Raw genomic sequence first — 22,028 nt, 5'->3', positions numbered from 1 at the left:
TCTCCTGTGACTTGCTTTTTCATAACCATCTCTCATTTTTCTTTAGTACTATCAGTATTTTTTTAAAATAATTTTGCACTTGTTCTTTATGTATATATTTATATCAACCCTTTAGCTATCATATGTTGCAAATATTTTGTTCAAAATTTGCATGTTTTTCATTCATAAGGAAATCACAAATTTGTGTATAGTTAAATTGTATTATATTTTGTGTAGCTAAGTTTTTTCTTGTTTAAAAGGGCCTTCCCTGTGACAAGATTATAGAATGATTCTATATATACTTTGATATATTTTAAATTTTATTTTTTTAAGACTTCTTTATTTATTTTAGAGAAAGAGAGCATGAGTGGGGGGGAGGGGCAGAGGGAGAGGCAGACCAGCAGACTCCCTGCTTAGTGGGGAGCCCAATGTACAGTTCAATCCCAGGACCCTGACATAATGATCTAAGCTGAAACCAAGAGTGGGCACTTAACTGATTGCGCCACCCAGGTGCCCTGATATATTTTATATATATGTATATGTATGTACATACATATACACACAGAAACATATACTTCACATTTGATTATTTTTGCTTTAAGTAAAATAAATAAATAATAAGTAAAAAAATTGCACTAGAAGTACATAATTTAATTTATCTAAAATTAATTTGCTGTATGTTAGGGGACATGGGTTTCTATACATTTTTTCTGATAGTTTGCTAATATCCTTTGTGAATTGCTATATTTTCTACATTGACTTAAGATGTTATATTTATGAAAAACTAAACTTATGAATATATATGTGGGCCTATTGATCAATATACCTATAATTTTAAGAAATACCATCTTATTTTTATTGCTATAACTTTGTAGTATAAAGTACATCCTTCTTTACGCTACTTTTTAGGTTACTTTATCTTTACAAGATGCCCTTGATCTTATCTGTTCTACTATCAGAAATCAATGCTACAACTCTGATATCACACAGAGTCTCACTTCCCTGGGTTCTTAAAGAAGTTTCTTCTTTTGAAGAACAAAGAGACTTTGTTATTACACTTTTATTCAGTACATTTGATGGACTAGTAATTAAATGATTTGATGAGTGCAATGTTTTACCTTATGAATACTAGCTTAAGTGATGTGTGGTATGATTACTTAAGATATTCAGTGATCTCAACAAATTTATTCTAGAAATTATAAAATTATTTTTTGAAAACCATATTAGCAGGATTATCTATCTTGATTTCATAATAGTAATATCACATATAATTTTCTAGAATTTTACATTTACAAGCATTTTTTTCCTTTTTTTATTTTATGTATGTCTCATATCATGAGCAATGAAATATATCAGAGCAAAAGAATGTTTCTACTGGGGAGATTTCAAGATAATTTTATCACACACACACCCTTTACTAAAAATAAACAGGTCAAGAGATGGGACTCTGGCATATAGCATCCTGAGTTCAGTTCCTCTCACTACCATTTATTAACTGTACCAAACTGTTGCAGAGCGAATTATATGATTTCTTATGTCTTAGCTTTTACATCTGTTAGTTGGAAATAATTTTCCCTACATTCCTATAGGATGCTGTAAGGATTAAATGAGTTAACATTTATAAAGTGTTCAAAAGAGTGCCTACACTGTAAATGATCACAAATGTTAATCCTTATTATTCAGTGATAATGAATGTGAAGCCCAGATAGATGAATTGGCCAAAATGTTTCTTAAGAAGTCAGTAGCATAACATAATAAAATAAAATTTAAAAAAGTCAGTAGCATATAGAAAAGAACTGAGTTACCGTAACTTCTAGACAAGTTCTCTTCCCAGATGCATAAGAGGCTAGAGTCCATGAAAGGAGTCTGCAGAAGGGGGAGATATCAAAAAGACCGTTTTTTTTTTTTTTTTAAACATATAATGTATTATTTGTTTCAGAGGTACAGGTCTGTGATTGATCAGTCTTACACAATTCACAGTGCTCATCAGGTGATTAACATAATAAAATAAAAATTAAAAAAAAGACAGGGCTTTTCATTTTCATGGGAGTTTCTCCTTTTATCTGTTTCTGTAATCCTTCAGAGCAGCATAAGCAGCCTTCTCAATAACTAGTATGCTGAGAATGAGAAATATGTCCTAAAAACACTGGGCTTGAATAAGCACCAGAGTTTTTAATAGCATTCTTTGGACTAAAAGTCACATGGAATCTGAAACTAACCACTTTCACTTTGAAAAATTATTAAGGCTTTGAATCTACCCTAAGAGAAAGGATAGTTCAGAGGACCCAATTCCATTTTTGCCCAAACTTGTTGCACACAGAGACTGGTTCTGGGAAATCAATAGTTTCTTATAGCTTATATAATAGCCACTGGGTAATCTTGCAGTGTTCCAAGTTTCTTGGTTCAGCAATTAAGTATAATGAGGTTATTACATTTTTTATCTTCTATAGAGAAACCTTCCTTTCTCTCTAAGAGCAGATAAATTATATGTTGGCTAATTGAATTTAAATAAAAAATCAAAAAAATAAGAGCAGATAAATCTGATGCCTCAAAGTAGGCATTTTATTATTACTGCTTGCTAATGGATCATGGTAACCACCATTTCCAATAATCCTGTTGCTTCTAAATCTTAAAAAAAGAACACCCAGAGCAAAGCAAAATTTGATTTGGATCTTTTGATAAACATCCTCTTTATATAACCATAACTAAAATATCTCCTTATAGACATCATCCAAATAACTTATTCTCATTAAAAAGACTTACTATTTACTAGTGGTGTCATTATTTGGCACTTCACAAACATGTGGCTGTGTATGTGTGTTTGCGTGTATGTATTCATTATGAAATTCTCTTATACTTACTGTGTCCTTAAGATCTGCATTGCATATAACAGACAGCAAAGATTTTGGTAATGATGAAGAAGTAATGATGAGGAGGTAATGATGAAAAGAATAAAGACCATAGATCACAGGGGAAAGGGAAAAGTAATAAATTAGGAGACAGTAATTTCTGCTACTTTTAAAAATCAGTAGTTTATTTACTTTGCATAGCTCTTTAAGAAACAAAAACAGGAAAACAAAGACTAAATTCTCATATTTAGGGGTGCCTGGGTGGCTCAGTCATTAAGCGTCTGCCTTCTGCTCAGGTCATGATCCCAGGGTCCTGGAATGGAGCCCTGCACCGGGCTCCCTGCTTGGCGGGAAGCCTGCTTCTCCCTCTCCCACTCCCCCTGCTTGTGTTCCCTCTCTCTGTGTCTCTCTCTCTGAAATAAATAAATAAAATCTTTAAAAAAATAAATTCTCATATTTATTCTTTTCAGTTCTTTTATAGGAAATTGTCCACCTCTGAGAGTCGGGGACCTGGGGCGGCGAAGGAACTTCTACAGCGATATAGACCTATAATGGTTTACAGCAGGGGCATTGTAAGGCACATTCCTCCATGTATACAGGATTAGTCAAGCACGTAAGAATCTTTAAAAACAGAACAAAGGAACAGAGGGGAGTGCCCAGTGTGCTGTTTACAGCTGGCTTCCTATCTACTAAACCTCTTCTGCTGCATATTTTAGAGCTGACCACACACGTTCTAAGGGCATTTCACTCTGATCCTTTCGGGTTATTTTTCATCCTGCAATCTAGAGTTTTCTCAGAGATCTCGGAGTCTGCACGAACATGCACCAGTGGTCCTTGTGGCGTTCTGTTTCCCACAGGAAATTCTTGGTGATAGGGAATTTCTTAGACAACTAGTTATTTAAAAATCATAAGAATCTGCTGGGAATGTCATAAGCCCTTTACATTCCCAAGATAAAAGAAAAGCAATGTCCAGCACTTTTGCCCCAAGCAGCACCAAACTGGAACGTTAACTTTTGATAAACATAAATGACTAAATTTAAAGCACTGCAGGGAGAGAAATAGAAGAAGACACACTCTCTACCTTCATCTTCCTGAAAGACTCCAGAGATGCTGATGTGACTGACTCTCTTGAGTCACAGATTCCTGTCCTCTTTATTTCTTTTTTCTTTCTGGACTCACTGACACTAGGTAAAGTAGAAGTGTTAATTGATGGAGTGAAATATCTTTCTGGAGAGAGAAGTTTTGGTTTATGTCAACTGGAGATAAAGAAGTGACTGGATTGACAAGAGCGGGGTTTGTGATGGTTCCAGGAGTGAATCACAAAGAAGGGACTTGTGATTTTACTAAAAAGTAAGGCTCCTAGTTAGTCATATTATTATGGGAGATAGTTTAAGGACTTGACCAAATGCTTTGCGCTCAGTGTGGGTTGGCTGTCCAGAAAGCCAAGTTAGATAGGATATTCATGTCTAATCATCTGGATCCTTGAGAAATAATGAGGTACTGTGAAAACCTAACAGTGGGTTTTCACTAACTTATAACAAATGATAGATTTGGCTATATTATGGTGCATGTTTTACTTTGAGAATTCTCAATTTAAAAAGTTATGACTTAGAGTCTAAAAACAATTCATTGGCTCTATTACCCCAGGTCCAATTAGATAACAACTGATTAATTAATCAGATGATGAAATGACCACAGCCTCTGGAATTACTGATACCTACATTCAGATTTGGTTTCTGCCACCTATTGGTTATATAAATCTATCAGGTTGTTTAAACTCCTTCAGCCTCAATTTCTGCTCTGTAAATTAAGTATAGTAATAAAGCCTACCTCTTAGTATTATCATGAGAATTAAATAATATAAATATGCAAAGTACCTAATATAGTCTATGGTATATATTATGTTTTTCTTAAATATTATGATTACTTTTACACTGTATTGAAACAGAAAGTAACCTCTTGGTGTCTCATTTTGGAGGAAGAAAGTTTTCTCTGACAACTACTGTAAAAAACAATGGAGGCAATATTTACCCTGTTGGATTTCATGGGCTTGGGTTGTGTACCCTTCTTTGTAAACCATTGCACTCATCACTCTTAGGTTGGATTAGCAGCCAAATGGATGTGACTTGATATAGATCATTGAAAGTGTTGCTTTGACACATTTCAGACTACTTGAGCTGGGAAAAGCATTTAAGAACACTGTAAAAACGCACATCCCAAGAAAATAATTAACTCACCTTAAAAACAAAACAAACAGGGATACCTGGGTGACTCAGTCAATTAAGCGTCTGCCTTAGGCTCGGGTCATGATCCCAGGGTCCTGGGATTGAGCCCCAGGTCAGGCTCTTTGCTCAGTGGGGAGCCTGCTTCTCTCTCTCTCCCCTTGCCCCTCCACCCCACTGTGCTCTCCCTCTCACTCACTATCAAATAAATAAATAAAATCTTTAACAAACAAACAAACATCTAGAAACTTCTGATTTAGGAGTGGCCTAGACCTTCAATAGATTACTATTTGAACTCTAACTCTATCCCACAGAACTCAGATGAAACCAAGCACTCTAGCAATAAGTCTAGCTTAGAGTAAATTCAAAAACTCAAACACCTAAGTATTTCGGATAAAAGATTCAAATGGCTTGAATTCTTTTATAATTAAATTGCATTTTCTCAGAAAAAAATCATGAGGATTATTATTGTGTTACAACCTCCTAAACTCAGGACTTAAACCAGGTTTTATTTTTACTAACCCAAACCAGGGTTTTCTCAAAATAGAGAAGACTAGTATATAGGACAACCACATTTGGATAATAAAATATTACCTCCAGTTATGTTATTGTGATTTACATGTGTCCTTCATGTCACTTGCTTTTGAAAAAAAAAAAAGTGAAAATCTTCATGACATTTTCAATATCTTCAGAAACCTGAGACTTGTATGTGTGCATGGTTTCAAAAAAAGGTTGAAACATTTGCCATTTCTTCTTGTGCATAAATATGAATTTTATGTGATGCAATGGCTATTATTTAGTGAGAAGCTATTTGTTGTTTTTGTTACTAGTGGGAAAAGGCTAATTTAGAATTCTGACTTAAATAATGCTATTCTTTTTTCATACTGATGCTTGACAGCTGTCATATTCTGTTATTTGTAAATTCCAATTAAGTCGACATACATGCTTCACACCCCTCATGTAGGACAGTGTAATTTGAGGATGCATTTTTAAATTGGTGAGATAATGTCTTTTCCCTCTGGCATCAAAGGCAATAAATAACATCTCTCTAGATAATATAAATAAGGAGACATTATTAATTTATACAGTGGAATAGTGATATCACATGGTCTAAAATATATGGAAAAAAATCAGTATAATATGATTTTGAGTATTTTCCCATAAAGCATAATTACTCAAAGGAACAGAGAAATTATATGCTAATATAACTTCACTGATATCAGAGGGCATCAATATATTGGGTTATCAGTACCATCAATTTTATCATAGCTGGATCCTACATGATAAGATTTTAGGGAAAAATGGAAGAACAGTGTTCACATACCTTCTCTGCTGATGCCTGATCATTTGCCTTTATGTTTAATGCTTTTACTTTGGGAGTCTCTTTCCCGTAGGGACCCATTTAAAAATACAAACATTTCTTGAATAGGTGAAATGTTCAGTCTTATACCCATGATATGAATAAGTTCTTTTTTGGTATATGTTGCAATAATGTTGGCTTGAGTACTTTATAGAGAAGGGGACTCTGAGAAAAGGAAACATGAGGAGATGCTGACCAATATCACCCCTCTTTACCGTGTGTTTAAAGTCAGTCATGGAGCACCACTAGTGATCCCAGCAACATTTTCTTTCCTGACTAGCCTCAGATTTTTGTGTGTGTTTTCAAAGAATTCCTCTTATCTCAGTGTCTACTAGAGTTCTCTTCATTCTCCCCATAAAAGAGAGTCCTAAATATAAAAACAAAATAGCAATTTGAACAGCAGGAGTTGACTTCTCCATTTTTGAATCCAAAAGCCCAAAATAATTTAAGTGCTTAATTTCTTTTGACTAAAAAGAAAAAACAAACTAGGTGGGTAGATAACCATAGGTATATATAATGTCTGTTCCAAAGATATTCTGGATCCAACAATATCTATTTAGAATTCTCATGAAAAACGAAGCATTAGCCACTAGTGGATCAAGCAAAAAATGACTACTTAAATCCCTACTCCAGGGAGAAAACTTAGCATATGCAGATGCTTTAATGATTTTCATGTCACCAATTGATTTATACCAAGTTTGGGGCCCTAAAACACATATAATGACTCAATGGTTTATGTGCTTTGTAAAGAGATGCAAATGTAGACATGAGTGTCATGATTTTGAAAAAAACAGTTGATTTCTGCACAAAACTAAATGCCAAATGTTGTATATAGAAGTCTTAAATAAAAATCAGCATCCCTGAAAAATAAAGCACAATGAGTATAAGGATTAGTAATAAATGAAACTGAATTAACCACCATTTTTGCCCAGTATTGGTTGCCTTCTTGGTTATATGGCATCATTTGAAGAACTAGTTTTTCTCCTAAGGATCTAACAATAGCAAGAGATATCCAGTGTATAGTGTGATTCTATAGAAACAGGTCATCATTTTGGATATCAATCCATTATTAGTTGGCAGAAGAATGCTAAATAATGAAAAAAAATTTATTATCAAAAATATTTAATTCAAAGGTATCCAAACTGATAGGAACAATTCTACAAATGAAAGAAGAGTTGGGAGAGAAAAGAAATGGAATAAATAGGATCTCCATCAGGTCATGGATCAAGAAACCTGATTCACTGCAAGCAAAGAGCCCTAACATCAGCTCAATCCTTAAATCAATCATTTGTTTTTCTTAATATGGGATGGAGTCTTCTTAACCCCATGGGGTGGAGAATGCTTAGAAAGTATGTACGTAGGGAAAGCTGGTGGAAGAATATTGAAATGACCCAGATATACAGAGACAAAGACTTGCTCTAACTGTGGTGGTCGACCAGGTTTGAGACATTCTAGCAAATGTTTTATTTCCAAATTATAGTCCAGATATCAAATAAAACAAATACTAGTAAGATTTCAAGAGAAACTCTCATGGTATATTAGACTATGTTCATACTTTTCAGTGTTAACTTAGGAGTATATAAATAAGAAGATATCTTCTTTATAGTGTGAAAGAGAGAAGAGCTTATTGTTCTGCTTCTTTTTATCAATACGTTCTACTTTATAGGACTACAGCCACAGCAGTTTGCTTTTTGTGTGGACTTGGCCAATTTGAGAACTAATGGGATATAAAACAAGTGCTAAAATCTTACTTAAAACCTTCCGCAAGTTCTCCAACACCTTTCCTCACAAGGATAAAGGCCAGACTCCTTAACTAGCCAGAGAATGAACAGACTGAGGTGTCTAATCAAGATATGAATATTATTGTTTTGTTCCTGGCATATCTTCTCTGTATGTAGAATGCAACCATGTCTGGAAATGAAAATACCTATCATGAAAGGTAGAAAAAAATTTAACTTGATAATAAAGTATGGTTCCTTCTGACATTCTTCTGATCTTAGTTCATGTTCATTCTCAGCATTTCACCAAGAGTGAAACTTTGCTGTCCCTGTACCTATCTGACTTAAGCATTGAATGAGGAAACAATACTTTCATTTTGTTTCCAAAATGGTGGAAAGTAGTGATTAAGAAGCTAGAGCTTCCTCTAGGACTAAGAAATTTAGGTCAGTGAAGAAAGTGGGCAGAAGAGTATATCATAATGATGAAGTCTTCATGTTTTGAAGTAGGATTACCAAAGTTTGATCCCCAGCTTCACTGTGCTCTTAGCTATGTGATTTGAACAAAAACCATTACCAGGGGCGCCTGGGTGGCTCAGTTGGTTAAGCGACTGCCTTCGGCTCAGGTCATGATCCTGGAGTCCCTGGATCGAGTCCCGCATCGGGCTCCCTGCTCGGCAGGGAGTCTGCTTTTCCCTCTGACCCTCCCCTCTCTCATGTGCTCTCTGTCTCTCTCATTCTCTCTGTCTCAAATAAATAAATAAAATCTTTAAAAAAATTAAAAAATTAAAAAACAAAAACAAAAACCATTACCAGCTTTCTAAGGCTCAATATCCTTATCTCTAAAATAAGAATAATAATAACACCAACTGAATTAAGTTTGACATGAGGTTTAAATGAGATAATCCAAGTACAACTCACAATCATAATGCTAAAAATAATGATCATTATTATAACTTTAATCATTTCCATAATACTATAACTGTTTAATGTTCCAAACTTGCTATCGCATATATGGTGTGTATATGTACAGAGATCACAATGCAATTATCAGAAACCTATCCACATGTAAAAAGGTGAAAGATAGAAATGTGGGTGGGTTTGAGAAATCTCAAGACAGAATTCCTTTTTTTTAAGATTTTGTTTATTCATTTGAGACAGATATCTATCTATCTATCTATCTATCTATCTAATCTGTAGAGAGAGAAAGAGAGGCAGAGGGAGAAGGAGAAACAGACTTCCCGCTGAGCCAGGAGCCCAAAGGGGGCTGGATCCCAGGACCTGGGGGATCATGACCCAAGCCAAAGGCAAACACAACCATCTGAGCCACCCAGGCACCCCTCAAGAAAGAATTCCTGAGGCAAGGAGACAGCCCTGGAATAATTCAACATTTCAGTTTCTGTTTTGTTTCTTTTTTTTTTTTTTTTTTTAAAGATTTTATTTATTTATTTGACAGAGAGAGAGCACAAGTAGGCAGAGCGGCAGGCAGAGGGAGAGGGAGAAGCAGGCTTCCCGCTAAGCAGGGAGCCCGATGCGGGGCTCGATCCCAGGACCTTGGGATCATGACCTGAGCTGAAGGCAGACGCTTAACGACTGAGCCACCCAGGCGCCCCTCTGTTTTGTTTCTTGTCTATGACCCAGGTAAAAAGGAAAGCTAAGACTAGTACAAACTGTTCATATGACCCAGAAGTATTAGCCAACTTGACATGGTAATAAAAATTTTATGGGTTCTATAGCAAGACCAGAATAACCTACTGATAAAGCTCAAAGACACACAGCTTAAGTTTTACTACATGGTACTATGTATTTCCAAAATCACAATTTATTTGTCTCTTTTTGGAGAATTAAGAAAGACCAGCAAGCCGAAAAGACAAACTATTACAGTAGCTATATTTATATTTTAAAACCTTTAAATTCAAAATGCTTTTGTGAAGTCAAGCTTTTAGGTAAATATAGTAATAATTATGAAGAATTTTTAAAAGTTTCAAAAATAAGTTCTCTTCTTATTTCCTATATTTTTATTCCCAAACATAATTAAACTCTGTTGTCCTGATGTGTCACAACAGAAAACACTTCCAAGGTTCCCAGAAGTACATGTTCAGTCCCTTTTTCTAAATAATCTTCTGAGTAATCATATCTACAGCCACTATTTCAAGCACATGAAATGATTCCCAAATTTATATCTCTGTCTTTTTTTTTCTTTAGCTCAAGATGCAAATATGCCTATTGGATATGTCTTATGGAAATTCTGTAGATTCCCTAAACTCAACACTATCAGCATAATTCCCTCTTCTCTTTCTTCACCCCCATCAACTGTCTTCTATATTGCTTATGATCATTGTTAGCATCACATTCCACCTAAAGGACAGGGCTACTTCTTTACCTTTTCTCTTTGTAAGTACACTTACTCCAGTTCATTAGTACTTCTTGAAAATGAGCTTTTGATTCTTTCCCGCATCGGCTTGGTCAAGCCCTTACTGTTAGCCTTGTTGGCCCAATGTTCATGACATTTGCCTACCATGATGATTGCCTTTAAGGTTAGTCCCCACTCAAGTTACAGAAAGGGTCAATGAGGAATTAAATCAGTTACTATGTGCTAGGCACTAGGGGTGTAATGCTGAATGTAAGGGAAGATAGTTTCCATGAGATCTCTAATTGTTAAGTATTTATTAGTACAACATATGCTAAAATGGTGGAAATCTAGGTTCTAAACTTTCCTTGAAGTAAGAGAAAGACTGCATTAAGAAAATGGCATTTAGGGGCACCTGGGTAGCTCAGTCGGTTAAGTGTCTGCCTTTGGCTCAGGTCATATCCCAAGGTCCTGGGATCGAGTCCCATGTCGGGCTCTCTGCTCAGTGGGGAGTCTGCCTCTCCCTCTCACTCTCCCTCTGTGTTCTCCCTCTCTCTCTCTCTCTCTCAAAGAAATAAATAAAATCTTTAAAAAAAGAAAATGGCATTTAAACTAAGATCTGAGATATGGGGAAAAGATAGGTAGGATATTATTGTATAGTTGGGAAGGGGGATAGGTTAGAGGGTTAATTGTGGATGTTACTGGTAAATATAGCAGGTAAATGTGTAAAGGGAGAGAAGAGTGAAGACATAAGCAACAGAGAAACTCAATATGATTGGAGAGGAAAACAAGACTAATAGTAAAAGTAGCTGAATGTGGAAGTTTGAATGAACCAAAGTCATGAATGGTCATGCTAAGTATATGAGATTTTAAAGGGAAAATATGGGAAGCTAAACCAAAGGAATCTCTGTAACTGTGTGGAGGATGGAAGATCAAGGGTGTCTGACTCCTAGATAAATGAAAAGGCTATTGGAGCAAAACAGATTAGAAATGATGTTAACTTAGAGAAGAGTCCTTCAATGGAAATGAGAAGAACTGGATGAAGTTAGCTCCACATGGACAGTAAAATCTATAGGAGCTGGGGATGGATGTTATATGGAAATTAAGAGCAAATAGTCCAGAAGTACTCACAGGTAGTATAATAGTCTCTCCTGCTCTCCACCAGGTGAGACCCAGCTTGCTCACATTAGGCTTTAATGTTGCTCAGGGAACTATTTAGGATTCTAGAAAGCCATGAAAATGTCAGATTGAAGATTGACTGTCAAACTCTACTTTGGGTGGATAGTTTATTTAAAGTGAAGTTATGAACACGAGTCTTAACCTTATAGTGAAGTCATGAACACGAGTCTTAACCCCAATCCCAAGGTAATCTCAGCCTCAGCCTCCTTCTTCTCTCACACAATACCTGCCAGAGCTGTCATTTAAGATTGGGTCTTCTTTTGTGCTCTTTCTAAAATCACCTTACATAAGTCTTGGTAATTAACAATCAACCCTCACCTGTTGCCTAAAATTACAGATAATTGTATTTTTCATGTCCTGGAACTTCAGAACAATATTCCTTCCCTTCATGACAACTTTGGTTTTTGAATTTGGAATCCAGACATATGCTGGATTTACCATATTTTTTGGTTTTTAAATTTGGATCACAGAGGTCCATATGTTCTAAGTGCCAAGGTGAATCGTCGGGAGCCCCCTTTCTCTTTAGTGTCATCTGGTCAGCAGCACAGAATTTATATTATTTGTCATCCTTGATTGGCTATATTGTAATAGTCTGTTATTTGCTTCTCTTTGCTCTCAGTTTTCCTATTAAAAAAAATTGTCACTTCACAACTTTACCAGGCTAATCTTTAGAAAAGAAAATTTCTAAAGTCATTCTCATTCTTAAGCATCTTATTCATCACTTCTATAGAATATTACCCCTGTCAGTTATTCTTCCTAATCTTAGTGCCAATCCCTACCTCTAGTGACATTCATAACTCCAAGACTGATCTTGCTGAGTTGTACTTTTAAAAATATCCTTCTTTGTTTTCAATCTGTAAAAGTTCTTATTCTTCAAAACACATGATGATTCTTATGTCTTCCATGAAGCTTTTCTTACTCTTCCATCTCTGGGTTACAATGTCCATAATAGATAATAAAACCTTTAAAACTCTTTTTTAAAAAGACTTATTTACTTATTTTAGAGAGAGAGAAAGCATGAGTGAGTTGGGGGGGGGGGGCGGAGAGAATCTTTCAAGCACACTCCCTCTGAGTACAGACCCAACGCAGTGCTCAATCTCAGGACCCATGAGATCATAACCTGAGCCAAACCCAAGAGTCAGATGCTCAACCGACTGAGCAACCCAGGCACCCCAGATAATAAAACACTTATAAATCAGTTTGTTTTTCCCAGATGAAATAATGCTTGTGTTATGGTCCCTGTGGTTATAACATGGAAAAATACTTCAATTATATCTTGCATTCCAAAATTAAAATTTTCTAATTCTGGCATCAAAAATAGTACAGCCCCACAAGAAATCTTTAATCAAAAGGATTTAATGATTAAAATTTTATTACATTTCGTTATATTGTACACCTGGAAGTAATATAACATAATATATAAATTATACTTTAATAAAAATTAAAAATTAAAAAATTAAAAATAAAAATAAAATAATAAAATACCAAGCTAAAAAAAATCATTATGTTTATGAGATTCCTGGAAAATCTTGAGTAACTGGAATTCTGTTATACAAAACTTTAGGAAATTTATATATGTATATATTTATTTTGAAGCAGATTTATATACTGCCTTCTATGTGCAACCCTAGCAACATGTATATACATCATTTTTGACCAGGAAAAATAATTATTTTCAGAGTAATTTCCTTACATGTCTTTCTCTGGCACAGACTACAAGCTCCTTTGGAAGAGAGATCATGTCTAAATCATTTTACTATTCCTCCATATTTTATTATTAAGTGATTGCTGAATAAATTAATAAAAGCACTGCAATATTCATCATAAGGCTACAATCTAAGCCAAAACAATGCATTGCATGCACCTATATCTTTGCTTTGTAAGACCTATTTGGTTGGGACACTACTGATAAGTATGCTAGGCTACATATTTATATCAAGGTTTTGAAAATTGGCTCGGCAGACATGTGTGAGATATATCACCTTTCCCATATTTGGGTTGTGGAAGAGGATTGTAGGGGAAAGGTGATACCTCTAGAACGTGTCTTTTATTCAACCAACAAATTTTATCCATGTTGATAGAAAAGACACCATTTTTAACCTATCATTTTAAAATCTCATCAAAAGCCATTCTATGATTTGACCCATTCTACCAGCATGGGTCAAATAAAAAAAAAAGTTATAGTTACCAGCTTTCTCATATCGCATCATCACTTATGAAAAACTATGACTAGGGGCGCCTGGGTGGCTCAGTCGTTAAGCGTCTGCCTTCGGCTCAGGTCATGATCCCAGGGTCCTGGGATCGAGCCCTGCATCGGGCTCCCTGCTCAGCGGGAAGCCTGCTTCTCCCTCTCCCACTCCCCCTGCTTGTGTTCCCTCTCTCGCTGTGTCTCTCTGTCAAATAAATAAATAAAATCTTAAAAAAAAAAAAAAAAAGAAAAGAAAAGAAAAGAAAAACTATGACTAAGTCCACAGAGAGTCATTGGAATTTCCTCTCTAGACAAAAATTGAGAAATATCATGATGACACAATCAAGACATTATTATTTTACCTCCTTATCATGTGCCTTCTTGTTGGGATTCCAAGAATTGTGTCCTCTGTACCTCTTCGAACTCTTTCATCCATCATTTTTCCTTATAAGTGAGGTATAGATTCAATAAAAACAATTACAACTTTATCATAATATAGATATGTTTGTGAACATATGACCATTCACTTCTTTTTTTTTTTTTTAAAGATTTTATTTATTTATTTGACAGAGAGAGACACAGCGAGAGAGGGAACACAAGCAGGGGGAGTGGGAGAGGGAGAAGCAGGCTCCCCGCTGAGCAGGGAGCCCGATGTGGGACTCGATCCCAGGACCCTGGGATCATGACCTGAGCTGAAGGCAGTCGCTTAACCAACTGAGCCACCCAGGCGCCCTGACCATTCACTTCTGAATATCAGTGGCTCATACCTCTCACTGGCTTTAGAATAAATGTCACTGGTCACTGCCAAGGCTCCAGAGGAGTCTTGGAATAATATGACTTATCCACAAAACTGCACTCTCCTATTCTTCTAGGTCAGGTGTCACTGTTTCTCTTTACGTCTCTGCTGCCTGTACTCTCGGACAATGCTGACCACCAAGCATGTCCATCTACAGCTAGAGGCTTCCTTTACCCTCAGGGAACTGAAACTGCTATCTGTCCTGTAGGGAAGTAATTTGAATCTCTCACTCTCTCATTCACTTGTGCCTTCCTCCCTAAACCCTTTCTTGTGTGTTGGTCTGAAGTAGTGTTGATTTACTCCCTAGGTAGCATAGTTGAATATTAGTGTTTAATCAATGCATTTTCATAGCTACTTGACTTACTTTTCTCATAAGGCCTTAAAAACAGTCCATCTTACTGATTGGCAGATTAAAGTCACCAAGCCATTCCTCACTGGTGACATAACTATATTGTTATTTAAACCTAAATACAAAGCTTCTGTGTATAAAATTTATCTAAAGAGATATGATCTCTTAAGTGATTGCTGAATAAATTAATAAAAGCCATTCCTCACTGGTGACATCATTTGGCCAAAGTCAAAATTGCATATTTACCTAGTTGGAACATCCTTCTTTATTACTTCTTAGAAAGTAGAGTGGCATCTATATTTTTTAAGATTGCTTTTTTCCCCATCTATTTAAGTACCCCTTGAATTCTATGAACTCTCTGGAGCCAGGATTAAAAACCTCTGAGGTGACATATGATACTCACCAGGTAATCTGAAAGGATCAGCCTCTATTCCAAAGAATCTGAGAAGTCCAGGGGCTGCACAGAAATGCACAGGCTGGTGTTAAATTCAAGCGGCCCAAGGTACTGGTGAGGGGAAATGGGGAGATTAATTCAAGTAGGTATTACCAACCTCAGTTCATGGAATAACTTGAGGTCATCAACAGTGGAATTTTGAATAAGTTGAATTATATTCACACAATAGAATTATATTCACAGCAATGAGAATAAATGATCTTTACTACATATAACAATTTTGTTTACTATTTTTATTGCCTATTTTGATATGTTTACTGATAAATCTCTCAAAAATATTGCATGAAAGAAGTTTGATACAAAGGAATTCATGATGTATAAAAATGTTCATTGTGTCATCAATAATTTAATCATTATCATTAATTGAAATGAATGTCTACATCATTGAGTATTTAGGTTAAATAATTAGCATAATATATGCTATAGCATTTATGTAAATTACAAAAGCAGGCAAAACTGATCTATATGGCTAGAAATCAGAATAATTGTTATTTTTGTGTATTGAGGCAGATATATGAGTGGTGTTGATAATGCTCTGCTTCTGAGTAGTGGTTATATAGGTTTGTTCAATTTGTGAAAACTTAAATATACATTTACTAACCTACTTTTTATGTATACTTTTTAAAAATATTTTTGAAAGATGTAAAAATATACTGAAAAAAATGGAAAGGTTCCCTTTCATCAAATATATCTTAAATTCTCTCTTCTCTCTAGAGCAAATTGATAAAATATTTTTCGCATATTCTTCCAGGCCTTCTTTTTTTATGTATAAACATATAAACATACCTGTATCAATATTAAAACACATATATCCATATCATATGCACATGACAATTTGCACTAGGCTTACAAAAGAAAAATATGCATCTCTCTTTCAATTTGACAGTCAGCAAATTCACGTTGGTGGCTTGAAATGGGGCATGGTGGGAATATTCGCACCACAGAAACTTCTTTTTTTCTGAAAGTTAGATGATCATTTTTCTAAATTTTTGCTCTTACAAAGGATGTTGCATTAAACATAAATAACATACAGATTGACTATATTGCTCCAATGTCTCTTTGTTATCGAGAGTTGCCAGAGAAAAGTCTGAGGTTCAAACAATTCTTGATATTTGTAGAAAAAATTCTTTATTCTCACTCTTTCGCTCTCTCTGACATTAAAATTTTCTCTGTATCCTTGGGGTTTGGGAATTTTATCATCATCTGTCTAGGTGAGATCCAACTTCTGGTAGAATAATCTCAGGGGTAAGTACCCTAGTGAGGAGTTCTTTAAATTAGATGTCCAAGTACCCAGAAATCACAACAGGTGACAGCCTACATAGTTAATTTCTATATCCAGCTTTTCTCCCGAAGGCAAATACATCCTAAAAATCTTGAACATCCCTAGGTGAAGAGGTCTTATTTGCCTGGGAAGACTAAAATTATATAATTGCCAAGACTGAGAAGAGTGAGTATTGCCATAAAAGCAGCAAAATAGAACAGATTTTAGTCATAGAAACATAGGTTAAGATGGTGGCACTACCACTTATTAGCTGTGTATTTAACTTTTGCCAAATAATATAATTCATTTGAACCTCAGTTTCCTCGATTAAGAAATGCAGAAAAAGTATCTTCATACATTTTTGTTTTGTTATTGAGAATTAAATAGCATAAATATAAAGAAATGTACTGCTTAGAACATAGTAAATACTAAAAATGTTAGCTTCTTCACTAATTTATTCCTTCTTTAATACCCAAAACACTGTCCTATTTTCCACTGAGGGTTATCGGTTAAACTGTTCTTCCTTTATCCTGTATACTCCTACTCTCACTTAGAACTGTTTGGAGCTAAGGATATGGGCTACCCTGGAGTACAGGAGCACTTTACTCTGCTACTAAGATGCACCTATTAACCAATTGCTCTGTTATCTTAAAAAGTTCAGACCCTGTCTTTGGTACCTCAGGTTTCTCATCTCTCAAACAAGTGGGTTGACTGGATAATCCCTACTGTTTACCAGACCCAGACTTCAGTGACATTATAAATAAATTTGCACATCTCTCTATGTAAAGGCAGGAAGTGAGAGTCAAGGAATGGATGTGTAGAGGTTTTAAGTGAAGTAGGAAGTCCATCCTTTTCAAAAGAAGGTAGGATGGTCACAAACAACAGAATAGGTGAAAACAATGTGGTAGAGATTGGTGGTTTTGGGGGGGGGGGCGGTTTCTGATGGACCAGAGCAAGAATAATTTAATGAGAGAATATAAGGGTAGATGTGACAGTAAGTTTGAACAAGAATATAATAGCTAGTGGTGAATGAATAAACACACACAATATGCTAAAAGCTATGTCCATATCTCACTTAGTCCTCACTATGAATTTGGTTCTATTATTATCTTCCACAAATATGGAAACCCAAACTTAAGAAAGTAGTAATTTGACTAAGATAAAATAGCTAACAGATGACCAAGCTTGGATTAAAAACTTTGTCTAGGGTGAAGTAAAAAAGTAAGATGTTTGGAGTGTAGAAATATGTAGAGAGAAAAGGAGAAAAAGGCAAAAAAGAAAGAGGAAAAAGGTAAACCCCTTGAATTAAGAAATTGTATCTGTAAAACTCTGTATACTGATTAATACCAATAAAATGTGCCATAGATCAGGTACTCAAAAGATAGTTGTCAATTAGCTGTTTCTAAAACACACACACACACACAGCTCAGAAAGAAAAGCCAAATAATATTTAAATGTATTTATAACTGATGACTCTAATACCAACCACAGAATTCATTCTGGAGATCCAAGTGTTCCAATATGCTTAGTTCAATGGCTGTACAAAATGCATCTTTCATGTTCTTTGGGCTTTGACATATAAATAGACTAATCAGTCACAAACCATTCTTTGTGTGGGGTAATAGTCCAGGTTTCATGCTCATTTATTTTCCAAATGGAATATAAGATTAAAAGATAAAAAAATAATCCTATGTTTTTAGTCCAGCTTCCATTTGATGTGTGAATTCTTTCCAACATGTTCCCACCGAGTAGTTACCCAACTTGTTCTTGAATAACCCTAAGACAGTACATTTACAACTTCCCAAAGTAACTGATTCTACTTTTAGATAGCTGATCTCAAAGTTTTAAAAACTATCTTCATAATCAGCCTTCCCTGTAACATTCATATAAAGTTGTATATTTCGAGATCATATTTAACAAGTTTAGCCACCTTCCCATGTCCATCTTTCAAATATCTGAAGATATCTTGATAGTCTCCCCTTGAATTTTATATTGCTTTTGCTAAACATTCTCTTTCTTTCTTATATAATGTGGTTTCCCATTCTCATATCATTCTGGCACTGCTATCTAGATACTGCTCCAGGATTTCTATTGTATTCCATTTTCTTTCCTAGAATCAAAGGCAAGGTTCTAGGTAGTGTTTGACTAGTGATGAAACACCTCCCCTGTTTGGAATTACAGTCAACCATTGAACAATGCAGAGTTTAAAGAGCACAGACAACTCACCCCCACCCCATACTGTCGAGTATCTGCATATAACTTTTGACTTCCCAAAAACTTAGCTACTAATACCCTACTGTAGACTGGAAGTCTCACCAGTTACATAAACAGTCAGTTAACATGTATTTTTATGTTATATGTATTATATGCTATATTCTTAGAGTAAGCTAGGGAAAGGAAAATGTTATTAAGAAAATCATAAGGAAGAGAGAATACATACAGTACTATACTGTCTTCATCAAGAAAAATCCACATGTAAGTGGACCCATGGACATCAAACCCATGTTGTTCAAAGGCAACTATGTTTTTATCTATTAATGTAGTCTAACCTAATTATTACAATCAAAACATGCCTCTATAGAGAAATAGCTAATTACTCTTTTACTAGGTTAACAAAGCTAATGTTTTCTTTTTCATTTTTCTTCCAGACATCATTTAACATACAGAACACAAAGCTAAGGCAAACTGATAGTAACTTTTCTCAAAAGTACATCTATCTCAGAAATAAATGTTGCTCATCTATCTTTTGTGAATGATTTCCCTAAAATTACATAAATTATATAATATAATATCCATATTACATATAATGCATATATGTGTGTGTGTGTATATATATTTCATGTGTAAATCCTGTGTGTATTACAATATTACAGTGAAGTATATTTTGGAACTTTGCAAGTTTTCTAATGTCCTGTTATTCTGTGTGTTTAGTAAAATGTGTTAATTCAGATCCTTGCTGCCTACAATTAACTGGTAGTTGCAACATTCTAAGAAGTTCAAGGTGCTCCTGCCCTGCACTGACGTGAACCCTGTACTCTTGATGACTGCTTTGACCAAGGTTATATTACTAGGATATCTTTCTTCTATCAACTTGAGTTTCCTGTCTTTATCATCCTCATCTTTCCTCCTTCCTTTCTGGCTTGTTGATAGCTATGAATACTGCACAAGACAGAGAGAAGCGAAACTGCCATGGAGCAGAGGGGCTTTGTATATATAACTGATTGACTTCAGGGAAGACTGGAGGGCAACTCACCTCCCTTGGGTTGGACTTGGTAAGGAACTGGAATGAGTGTGTTTGGGGGAGTCATTCCCCAATCTACATCAGAGGCTTAACTAGGCTCATACATCATATTGTACAGTAGTAGACATGGGATCCTACATTTTTCAGTGATTTTAAAAGTGTTTTTATTTTTTTTTTAAATTTCCATGCCAGAATAATGTAGGATGCAACCTTGGTAGAAATTATCTTTATCTTTTTCCTCGTGTATTATTTGCCATGCCTAACAGTACTATATTTGCCTTGCTCTCTAAAGAAGCAAACTTGTCATGGCTTCAGGGTCACACTGAAACTTAGTCCGATTGAAATGTAATTGCAGAGAAAATAAAATAGTGTCTGGTATAAGGAGTCACAGAAAGGATAAAATAGAGAGCTAGAGAAGTTCAAATGCTGATCATATGGTCTCATCCATTTGTAAAAGAAAAGGTGGCAGAAGACTTAGGGCTCCCTCAGTGTAATTTTCTGTGATTTCTCAACTCTTCTACAGAGAAGGGAGATGAAGCAAAAAAGAAAGGAAAAATAAACTTGGGCTTTAAGGAATTCTCTTTCATAAACCAAGTGCATAACCATTGGCTGGGGACAGGCCATTTAGCCACTGTGGTTTTCAGTCTTCCCATCTGTGACACAAACAGTTAAATTGAGTGACTGGATAGTTTTTCCAACTCGAAAGTTTATAATTTTAAGAAAACCATTTCAGAACATAATTCTGGAACAACTCTGACATACATTTTAATCTCTGAAGATACTGAGACGTGTGTTTCTATGGATGCCTAGCTTGTGTTAGCCCTAGATACTAGTCCATGTGCTGGAAGTGACTTGCCTCTAGAAAACTGCTATAAGGGATTGTTTCCTAGAGCAGAAGAAATAATATTATGAAAATTGAATTGAATTTGCCCTTGCCTTTAGCTTCTCTCTTATCTTAATTATAGCCATGAGAAGTGGACAAATGAAGGAAGAAGGTTCAGGGAGACCTGGGTTTTTGAAGCATCCTGAGTATCTGTGTACCCTGTCAAATATTGGCACAGATTTCAGGGGCAGTATGCCACTCCTGTAACCTCATCTGTCCTGGAAAAGTGACAATATTGCAGATTACTTTGCTGGCCACCAAGCTACCAATAGTACCCAATTGTACTCTGGGGAAGTCATTATCATAAACATTTCGGAGAGCTCAAATAAATCTTGTCTAAACATATTAAGAAGGCGTGAGTGTTAGCCAAGGATATCATGGCCACTCTTGCAGAACAGCAAAAGTACGAAATGGTATTGCCTTCTATACTATCAGCAGTGTATTCCTGAATTCTTAGCTCCTTGCTCAGCAGGGAGCCTGCTTCTCCCTCTGCCTGCCACTCCTTCTGCTTGTGCTCTCTCTCCCTCCCTCTCTCCCGCTGACAAATAAAGGAAAACAAAAGTAAAAGCCTAGTCCTTACCATTGCCTCCAGTGTCCCCTATATGATCTGGCCCCATTACATAATGACTTCATAACTTGCTACCTCATTTCTAGCCATGCTGGTTCCTTGCTATTCTTTGAGCAAGTCAAGCATAATTTGCATTAGTGATTTTTTTTTTCCAGTTGTTTGTTCTGTCTGGAAAGTTTATCTTCAGAAGATTGGATAATATCCCAAATCTTTGCTCAGATTTCAGCTTCTCAGTTAGGCCTACCTTGGCCACCCTATTTAATATTGGTATCTGTTTCCCACCCTTTATCTTCAAAATACTATATAATTTACTATTTATTATACTTATTTATTTGCTAACTCCTTCCCTAATATATAAACTGCTTGAGAGAGGGGATATTTATCTATTTTGCTCTGTTTTTTAAAAAATATTTTATTTATTTATTCGAGAGAGAGAGAGAGAGCACGTGTTGGGGGAGGCGGAGAGGGAGAGGGAGAAGCAGGCTCTCTGTTCAGCAGGCACTCCATCCCAGGACCCTGGGATCATGACCTGAGCCAAAGACAGATGCTTAACCGACTGAGCCACCCAGGCGCCCCTATTTTGTTTATTAATATTCTCAAAAAAGTATTTTTAATGAATTAAACTAGAAGAATT

General features: G+C 35.6%; 1 protein-coding gene across 1 annotated transcript in view; it reads left to right on the top strand.

Annotated features, from left to right (window-relative positions):
* The first annotated feature begins 15,369 nt into the window (after nucleotides 1-15,369).
* Nucleotides 15,370-22,028, top strand: part of CRISP1 (cysteine rich secretory protein 1) — a 71,592-nt gene continuing 64,933 nt past the window's right edge. Inside the window, exon 1 of the mRNA XM_064597693.1 lies at nucleotides 15,370-15,489. The gene's annotated coding sequence lies outside the window, so the exon portion shown is untranslated. The remainder of the gene's footprint in view (nucleotides 15,490-22,028) is intronic.

Source organism: Mirounga angustirostris, unplaced genomic scaffold (assembly GCF_029215605.1).
Source record: "Mirounga angustirostris isolate CCGP_5_RB_7025 unplaced genomic scaffold, mMirAng1.0.hap1 SCAF_8, whole genome shotgun sequence".
Classification (NCBI taxonomy): domain Eukaryota; kingdom Metazoa; phylum Chordata; class Mammalia; order Carnivora; family Phocidae; genus Mirounga; species Mirounga angustirostris.
This window is presented reverse-complemented; position numbering and strand designations above follow the sequence as displayed.